The sequence below is a fragment of the Pezoporus wallicus genome, unplaced genomic scaffold, assembly GCF_028554395.1.
Source record: "Pezoporus wallicus isolate ANWC-B61680 ecotype Strahan unplaced genomic scaffold, APGP_CSIRO_Pwel_v1 contig_9673, whole genome shotgun sequence".
In the NCBI taxonomy this organism is placed as follows: domain Eukaryota; kingdom Metazoa; phylum Chordata; class Aves; order Psittaciformes; family Psittacidae; genus Pezoporus; species Pezoporus wallicus.
This window is the reverse complement of record NW_026640586.1, coordinates 1-10,102: the sequence shown is the minus strand read 5'-3', so window position 1 is coordinate 10,102 and position 10,102 is coordinate 1. Positions and strand designations below refer to the sequence as shown.

At 61.2% G+C, this 10,102-nt stretch overlaps 1 pseudogene; it reads left to right on the top strand.

Annotated features, from left to right (window-relative positions):
- The first annotated feature begins 1,413 nt into the window (after positions 1-1,413).
- Positions 1,414-9,901, top strand: LOC130604698 (alanine aminotransferase 2-like; annotated as a pseudogene).
- Positions 9,902-10,102: the final 201 nt, after the last annotated feature.

Genomic DNA, 10,102 nt, shown 5'->3' with positions numbered 1-10,102 from the left:
GGGATCCATTGGTTGGGATGGGATCCATTGGTTGGGATGGGATCCATAGGGTAGGATGGGGTCCATAGGGTGGGATGGGATCCATAGGGTGGGATGGGAGCCATAGGGTGGGATGGGAGCCATAGGGTGGGATGGAACCCCAGGGGATGGGATCCATGGGTTGGGATGGGATCCATAGGTTGAGATGGGATCCATAGGTTGGGATGGGATCCGTAGGGTGGGATGGGATCCATAGGTTGAGATGGGATCCATAGGTTGGGATGGGATCCATAGGGTGGGATGGGATCCATAGATTGAGATGGGATCCATAGGCTGGGCTGGGATCCATAGGGTGGGATGGGATCCATAGGCTGGGATGGGATCCATAGGCTGGGATGGAACCCTGGGGATGGGAGCCATGGGTTGGGATGGGATCCATAGGTTGAGATGGGATCCATTGGTTGGGATGGGATCTATAGGGTGGGATGAGGTCCATAGTTTGAGATGGGATCCATAGGCTGGGTTGGGATCCGTAGGGTGGGATGGGATCCGTCGGTTGGGATGGGATCTGTAGGCTGGGATGGGATCCATAGGGTGGGATGGGGTCCATAGGCTGGGCTGGGATCCATAGGCTGGGCTGGGATCCATAGGGTGGGATGGGATCCATAGGGTGGGATGGGATCCATGGGGTGGCATGGGACCCCAGGGATGGGATGGGGTCCATAGGGTGAGATGGGATCCATAGGGTGGGATGGGGTCCATAGGGTGGGATGGGAGCCATGGGTTGGGATGGGAGCCATGGATTGGGATGGGATCCATAGGGTGGGATGGGATCCATAGGCTGGGATGGAACCCTGGGGATGGGAGCCATGGGTTGGGATGGGATCCATAGGTTGAGATGGGATCCATTGGTTGGGATGGGATCTATAGGGTGGGATGAGGTCCATAGTTTGAGATGGGATCCATAGGCTGGGTTGGGATCCGTAGGGTGGGATGGGATCTGTCGGTTGGGATGGGATCTGTAGGCTGGGATGGGATCCATAGGGTGGGATGGGGTCCATGGGCTGGGCTGGGATCCATAGGCTGGGCTGGGATCCATAGGGTGGGATGGGATCCATAGGGTGGGATGGGATCCATAGGGTGGCATGGGACCCCAGGGATGGGATGGGGTCCATAGGGTGAGATGGGATCCATAGGGTGGGATGGGGTCCATAGGGTGGGATGGGAGCCATGGGTTGGGATGGGAGCCATGGATTGGGATGGGATCCATAGGGTGGGATGGGATCCATGGATTGGGATGGGAGCCATGGGTTGGGATGGGACCCAGGGGATGGAGCCCCAGAGCTGGGACCCTGGGGGCTGGATTGCCCCCCCCCCCATCCCACCCAGTTCTGGGTCTGGGCCCCCCAACCTCCGCCCCACTGATGCCCCCAGGCCAGGTCCAGAGCCGCGAGTGCATCGAGGCCGTCATCAAGTTCGCCTACGAGGAGCGGCTCTTCCTGATGGCCGACGAGGCGAGTGGGGCCCATGGGAACCCCCGCCCCACACGTGGGGGGCTGAGCCCGCACCCCTGCCCCACAACCACCCCCTTGTCACCGCCCCCCAGGTCTACCAGGACAATGTCTATGAAGAGGGTGCCGAGTTCCACTCCTTCAAGAAGGTGCTGTTCGAGATGGGGGCCGCCCTACTCGGACACGGTGGAGCTCGCCTCCTTCCACTCCCTGTCCAAGGGCTTCACGGGCGAGTGAGTGATGGCCATGGGGCCAGCGCCCCACTGCTGCCGCCTATGGGGTGGGCATGGTGATGGCATCACCCAATGGGTGCAAGCGGGTTTGTGGAGGTCGTGGGTTGGGGATGGGGATGCTGGGGGTCCAAGGGTGAGGATGGGGATGTCATGGGTCCGTGGGTCCAAGGGTGGGGATGATGATGCCACCACCCCATGGATGTCGTGGGGTGGGGATGGGGATGCTGTGGGTCCATGGATGTCATGGGTTGGGGATGGGGATGCTGTGGGTCCATGGATGTTGTGGGGTGGGGATGGGGATGCTGTGGGTCCAAGGGTGGGGATGGGGATGCTGTGGGTCCATGGATGTCATGGGTTGGGGATGGGGATGCTGTGGGTCCATGGATGTCATGGGTTGGGGACGGGGATGCTGTGGGTCCATGGGCCCAAGGGTGGGGTTGATGATGCAATGGGACCCTATAGGTCCCCCCCATGGCTCCCTCCCTATAGGTACCCGCCATGGCTCCCTCCCTATAGGTTCCCATCCCCGGCTCTCCCCTATGGCTCCCTCTCTATAGGTCCCCCCCATGGCTCCCTCCCTATAGGTTCCCCCCCATGGCTCCCTCCCTATAGGTTCCCCCCATGGCTCCCTCCCTATAGGTTCCTATCTACAGCTCTCACCCATGGCTCCCTCTCTATAGGTCCCCCCATGGCTCCCTCCCTATAGGTCCCCCCCATGGCTCCCTGTCTATAGGTCTCCCCCATGGCTCCCTCCCTATAGGTTCCCATCCCTGGCTCCCCCCCATGGCTCCCTCCCTATAGGTTCCCCCCATGGTTCCCATCCCTGGCTCCCCCCCATGGCTCCCTCTCTATAGGTTCCCCCCATGGCTCCCTCCCTATAGGTCCCCCCCCCATGCGCACCCCCCCCACATGTGGGTCCCGTTCCCCCCCCCCCTTCCCCCTCCGTTCCAGGTGCGGGTTCCGGGGGGTTTCGTGGAGGCGGTGAACGCGCACCCCGGGGCTCTGCAGGCGCTCTCGAAGCTGGCAGCGGTTCGGCTCTGCCCGCCCGTGCCCGCCCAGGTCCTCATGGGGGCGCTCATGGACCCGCCCCGCCCCGGGGAGCCCTCGCACCAGCGGTTCCTGGAGGTGACTGCGGGAGACCTGGGGTGGGGATGGGGATGGGGATGGGGATGGATGGGATGGGATACATGGGATAAATGGGATGGGATAAATGGGATAAATGGGATGGGGTGGGATAAATGGGATAAATGGGGTGGATAGGATGGGATAAATGGGATAAATGGGATGGGGTGGGATGGGATAAATGGGATAAATGGGATAGGATGGGATAAATGGGATAAATGGGATGGGGTGGGATAAATGGGATGGGGTGGGATGGGATAAATGGGATAGGATGGGATAAATGGGATAAATGGGATGGGGTGGGATAAATGGGATGGGATGGGATAAATGGGATAAATGGGATGGGGTGGGATAAATGGGATGGGGTGGGATGGGATAAATGGGATAAATGAGATGGGATGGGATTGATGGGATGGGATAAATGGGGTGGATAGGATGGGATGGGATGGGGATGGGATGGGGATGGAGATGGGATAAATGGGGTGGGATAAATGGGGTGGGGATGGATGGGATACATGGGATAATTGTGATGGGATAAATGGGATAAATGGGATGGGGTGGGATAAATGGGGTGGGATAAATGGGGTGGGGATGGATGGGATACATGGGATAAATGGGATGGGGTGGGATAAATGGGATGGGGATGGATGGGGTGGGATGGATGGAGATGGGATGGATACATGGGATGGGGATGGATGGGATACATGGGATAAATGGGATAAATGGGATGGGGATGGATGGGATGGGATGGATGGAGATGGGATGGATGCATGGGATGGGGATGGATGGGATACATGGGATAAATGGGATGGGATGAAGATGGGATGGATACATGGGATGGGGATGGATGGGATACATGGGATAAATGGGATAAATGGCATGGGGCTAGATGGGATGGGATGGATGGAGATGGGATGGATACATGGGATGGGGATGGATAGGATACATGGGATAAATGGGGTGGGACAGGATAAATGGGATGGGGATAGATTGGATGGATGGGATGGGATAAATGGGATGGGGATGGGTGGGATAAATGGGATAAGTGGGATGGGAATGGATGGGATGGGATGGATGGAGGTGGGATGGATACATGGGATGGGGATGGATGGGATACATGGGATAAATGGGATGGGATGGGGATGGGATAAATGGGATGGAATGGCATGGGATGGGTTGGGGTAAATGGGATAGGATGGGATAAATGGGATGGGATGGGGATGGGATGGGATAAATGGGATGATGATGGGATGGGATAAATGGGATGATGATGGGATGGGTTGGATGGGATTGTCACACGTGTGTCACTGTCATTCCATGTGTGATGGAATGGTCGGGGGTTGAGATGGGGTGGAGTGGGATGGACTGTGTGGGATGGGGATGGGGATGAGGATGGGGTGCGATGGGATGGGGATGGGAATGGGAATGGGAATGGGAATGGGGATGAGGATGGGATGGGGATGGGATGGGAATGGGGATGGGAATGGGGATGAGGATGGGGTAGGATGGGATGGGGATGGGAATGGGGATGAGGATGGGGTGGGATGGGGTGGGATAGGATGGGGATGGAGATAGGGATTAGATTAAATGGGGCGGGGATAGGGATGGAATGGGATGGGGTGGGATGGGGTGGGATATTATGGGATGCCCCCACCCCACAGGAGAAGGGCATGGTGCTGTGGATGCTGGTGCTGGGATGGGATGGATGGGGATGCCCCAGGATGCAATGGGATGCACTGGGATGCACTGGGATTCAATGGGATGTGCTGGGATGCACTGGAATGCACCGGGATGCGCTGAGATGCACTGGGATGCATTGGGAAGCACTGGGATGCATTGGCATGCAATGGGAGGCACTGGGACGCACTGGGATGCTCTGGGTTGCACTGGGATGCTCTGGGATGCACTGGGATGCTCTGGGACGCTCTGGGATGCACTGGGATGTACTGGGACGCACTGGGACGCATTGGGACGCTCTGGGACGCTCTGGGATGCTCTGGGATGCACTGGGACGCTCTGGGATGCTCTGGGACGCTCTGGGACGCACTGGGACGCTCTGGGACGCTCTGGGATGCATTGGGTTGCACTGGGATGCACTGGGATGCACTGGGATGCACTGGGATGCTCTGGGATGCTCTGGGACGCTCTGGGATGCTCTGGGACGCTCTGGGATGCTCTGGGTTGCACTGGGACGCACTGGGACGCACTGGGATGCACTGGGATGCACTGGGATGCACTGGGACGCATTGGGACGCTCTGGGATGCTCTGGGATGCTCTGGGATGCACTGGGATGCTCTGGGATGCTCTGGGACGCACTGGGACGCTCTGGGATGCACTGGGACGCTCTGGGATGCTCTGGGATGCATTGGGATGCTCTGGGATGCACTGGGACGCTCTGGGACGCTCTGGGATGCTCTGGGATACACTGGGATGCACTGGGATGCTCTGGGATGCTCTGGGACGCACTGGGATGCTCTGGGATGCTCTGGGACGCACTGGGATGCTCTGGGATGCACTGGGACGCTCTGGGATGCTCTGGGATGCATTGGGATGCTCTGGGATGCACTGGGACGCTCTGGGACGCTCTGGGATGCTCTGGGATACACTGGGATGCACTGGGATGCTCTGGGATGCTCTGGGATGCTCTGGGTTGCACTGGGATGCTCTGGGATGCTCTGGGATGCTCTGGGATGCTCTGGGATGCACTGGGATGCTCTGGGATGCATTGGGACGCACTGGGACGCTCTGGGATGCTCTGGGATGCTCTGGGACGCACTGGGACGCTCTGGGATGCACTGGGACGCTCTGGGATGCACTGGGATGCTCTGGGATGCTCTGGGATGCTCTGGGATGCTCTGGGATGCATTGGGATGCTCTGGGTTGCACTGGGATGCTCTGGGATGCTCTGGGATGCACTGGGACGCTCTGGGATGCTCTGGGATGCACTGGGACGCTCTGGGATGCTCTGGGATGCTCTGGGTTGCACTGGGATGCTCTGGGATGCTCTGGGATGCACTGGGATGCACTGGGATGCTCTGGGATGCATTGGGATGCACTGGGACGCACTGGGACGCTCTGGGATGCTCTGGGATGCTCTGGGACGCACTGGGACGCTCTGGGATGCACTGGGATGCTCTGGGATGCTCTGGGATGCTCTGGGATGCTCTGGGATGCATTGGGATGCTCTGGGTTGCACTGGGATGCTCTGGGATGCTCTGGGACGCACTGGGACGCTCTGGGATGCTCTGGGATGCACTGGGACGCTCTGGGATGCTCTGGGATGCTCTGGGTTGCACTGGGATGCTCTGGGATGCTCTGGGATGCACTGGGATGCACTGGGATGCTCTGGGACTGCACTGGGACGCTGGGACTCTGGGATGCTCTGGGATGCTCTGGGACGCACTGGGACGCTCTGGGATGCACTGGGATGCTCTGGGATGCTCTGGGATGCTCTGGGACGCTCTGGGACGCACTGGGATGCTCTGGGACGCTCTGGGATGCTCTGGGATGCATTGGGTTGCACTGGGATGCTCTGGGATGCTCTGGGATGCACTGGGATGCTCTGGGATGCTCTGGGATGCTCTGGGATGCACTGGGATGCTCTGGGATGCTCTGGGACGCTCTGGGATGCTCTGGGATGCACTGGGACGCTCTGGGATGCTCTGGGATGCTCTGGGACGCATTGGGATCCCCCCTCCCCCCATGCGCAGGAGCGGGGCTCGGTGCTGGCGGCGCTGGCGGCCAAGGCCCGGCTCAGCCACGAGCTCCTGAACCGCGTGCCCGGGATCCGGTGCAGCCGCGTGCAGGGGGCCCTGTACGGGTTCCCCAGCATCCAACTGCCCCCGGCTGCGTGCGAGGCAGCACAGGTGGGGGAGGGGAGGGGGAGGGGGGGTGGGGGGGAATGGGGGTGGGGATGGGGTGGGGGAGGGGGTGGGGGTGGGTTGGGCATGGGGGGGGAATAGGGGGGAATGGGGGTGAGGATGGGGAGGGGGTGGGGATGGGTTGGGCATGGGGGGGGAATGGGGGTGTGGATGGGGATGGGGTAGGGGTGGGAGCGGGGATGGGGGTGGGGGTGGGGATGGGAATGGGGGGGAATAGGGGGAATGGGGGTGGGGATGGGGGAGGAGGTGGGGTGGGGGGGGAGGGGTGGAAATGGGGGTAGGGGTGGGGATGGGGATTGGGGGTAGGGTTGGGGGTGGGATTGGGGGGGAATGAGGGGAAATGGGGGTGGGGATGGGGGTGGGAATGGGTTGGGCATGGGGGGGGAATGGGGGTGTGGATGGGGATGGGGTAGGGGTGGCAGCTGGGATCGGGGAGGGCCTGGGGATGGGAATGGGGGTGGGGGTGAGGATGGGGGTGGGGATAGGGGTGGGGGTGTGGTGGGAGCAGGGATGGGGATGGGGGTGGGGATGGAGGGGGAATGGGGGTGGGGATGGGGTGGGGGAGGGGGTAGGGGTGGGGGTGGGAATGGGAATGGGGGGGTTGGGGCTGGGGGTGGGGTGTAGGAGGGGTGGGGGTGGGGATGGGGTGGGGATGGGGGTGGGGTTAATGGGGGTGGGGATGGGGTGGAGATGGTGGGAATGATGGGAATGAGGGACATGAGTTGTGGGGTGGGAATAATGGGAAAGGGAGGTGGGAATGAAGGACATGGGATATAGGAATGATGGACGCTGTGGGGCTGGGGGTGATGGACCCTATGGGATGTGGGGTGGGAATGACAGGAAATGGGGGCGGGAATGGGGCTGGGAATGATGGGATGGGAGTGATGGGAATGGGAGACACGGGATGTGGGAATGATGGACACTGTGGGGCTGGGGGTGATGGACCCTATGGGATGTGGGGTGGGAATGACAGATAATGTGGGGTGGGAATGATGGGAAATGGAGGTGGGAAGGGGGCTGGGAATGATGGGAATGATGGGATGGGAGTGATGGGAATGGGGGACATGGGATGTGGGAATGATGGACGCTGTGGGGCTGGGACCGATGGACCCTATGGGATGGGAATGGGGGGCACGGATGTGGGAATGATGGACGATGTGGGGCTGGGAATGATGGACGATGTGGGGCTGGGACCAATGGACCCTATGGGATGTGGGGTGGGACTGATAGACCCTATGGGATGTGGGGTGGGACTGATAGACCCTATGGGATGTGGGGTGGGACTGATAGACCCTATGGGATGTGGGGTGGGACCGATGGTCCCTATGGGATGTGGGGTGGGACCGATGGACCCTATGGGATGTGGGGTGGGACCAATGGACCCTATGGGATGTGGGGTGGGACCGATGGACCCTATGGGATGTGGGCTGGGACCAATGGACCCTATGGGATGTGGGGTGGGATCGATGGCCCCTATGGGATGTGGGGTGGGACCAATGGCCCCTATGGGATGGGAATGGGGGGCACGGATGTGGGAATGATGGACGATGTGGGGCTGGGACCGATGGACCCTATGGGATGTGGGGTGGGATCGATGGCCCCTATGGGATGTGGGGTGGGACCAATGGCCCCTATGGGATGGGAATGGGGGGCACGGATGTGGGAATGATGGACGATGTGGGGCTGGGACTGATGGCCCCTATGGGATGTGGGGTGGGACCGATGGCCCCTATGGGATGTGGGGTGGGACCGATGGCCCCTATGGGATGGGAATGGGGGGCATGGATGTGGGAATGATGGACGATGTGGGGCTGGGACCGATGGACCCTATGGGATGTGGGGTGGGATCGATGGCCCCTATGGGATGTGGGGTGGGACCAATGGCCCCTATGGGATGGGAATGGGGGGCACGGATGTGGGAATGATGGACGATGTGGGGCTGGGACCGATGGACCCTATGGGATGTGGGGTGGGATCGATGGCCCCTATGGGATGGGAATGGGGGGCACGGATGTGGGAATGATGGACGATGTGGGGCTGGGACCGATGGACCCTATGGGATGTGGGGTGGGATCGATGGCCCCTATGGGATGTGGGGTGGGACCAATGGCCCCTATGGGATGTGGGGTGGGACCGATGGCCCCTATGGGATGGGAATGGGGGGCATGGATGTGGGAATGATGGACGATGTGGGGCTGGGACCGATGGACCCTATGGGATGTGGGGTGGGATCGATGGCCCCTATGGGATGTGGGGTGGGACCAATGGCCCCTATGGGATGGGAATGGGGGGCACGGATGTGGGAATGATGGACGATGTGGGGCTGGGACCGATGGACCCTATGGGATGTGGGGTGGGATCGATGGCCCCTATGGGATGTGGGGTGGGACCAATGGCCCCTATGGGATGGGAATGGGGGGCACGGATGTGGGAATGATGGACGATGTGGGGCTGGGACCGATGGACCCTATGGGATGTGGGGTGGGATCGATGGCCCCTATGGGATGTGGGGTGGGACCAATGGCCCCTATGGGATGGGAATGGGGGGCACGGATGTGGGAATGATGGACGATGTGGGGCTGGGACCGATGGACCCTATGGGATGTGGGGTGGGATCGATGGCCCCTATGGGATGTGGGGTGGGACCAATGGCCCCTATGGGATGGGAATGGGGGCACGGATGTGGGAATGATGGACGATGTGGGGCTGGGACCGATGGACCCTATGGGATGTGGGGCTGGGACCAATGGACCCTATGGGATGTGGGGTGGGACCGATGGCCCCTATGGGATGGGAATGGGGGGCATGGATGTGGGAATGATGGACGATGTGGGGCTGGGACCGATGGCCCCTATGGGATGTGGGGTGGGACGGATAGATGGGAACGGGGGTCGATGCCCGCAGTCACTGCTGCCCCCCATGTGTGGGTCCGGGCTCGGTGACCCCCCCCGCCCCCCAGGCTGTGGGTCAGGCCCCAGACATGTTCTTCTGCATGAGGCTGCTGGAGGAGACCGGGATCTGCCTGGTGCCGGGCAGCGGGTTCGGGCAGCGCGAGGGCACCTTCCACTTCCGGTGCGTGCCCCCAGGGGGCGCCGTGGGGCACGGGGGGGGGTTCCGTGGGGCTGGACCCACAACTGAGCCCTCATTGATGGCGGACGTTGAGGTGGATGCAAGGTCTGTGGGGTGGTGGATGAGGGACAAGGGGGGTGTTGTGGGGCTGGGAATGATGAGACACGGAGCTATGGGGCAGGGGTGAAGGTTTGGGGGCCTTCTATGGGGCTGGACCCACAACCGAGCCCTCATTGGTGGCGGTTGAGGTGGTCACAAGGTCTATGGGGTGGTGGGATGAGGGACAAAGGGGTTGTTGTGGGGCAG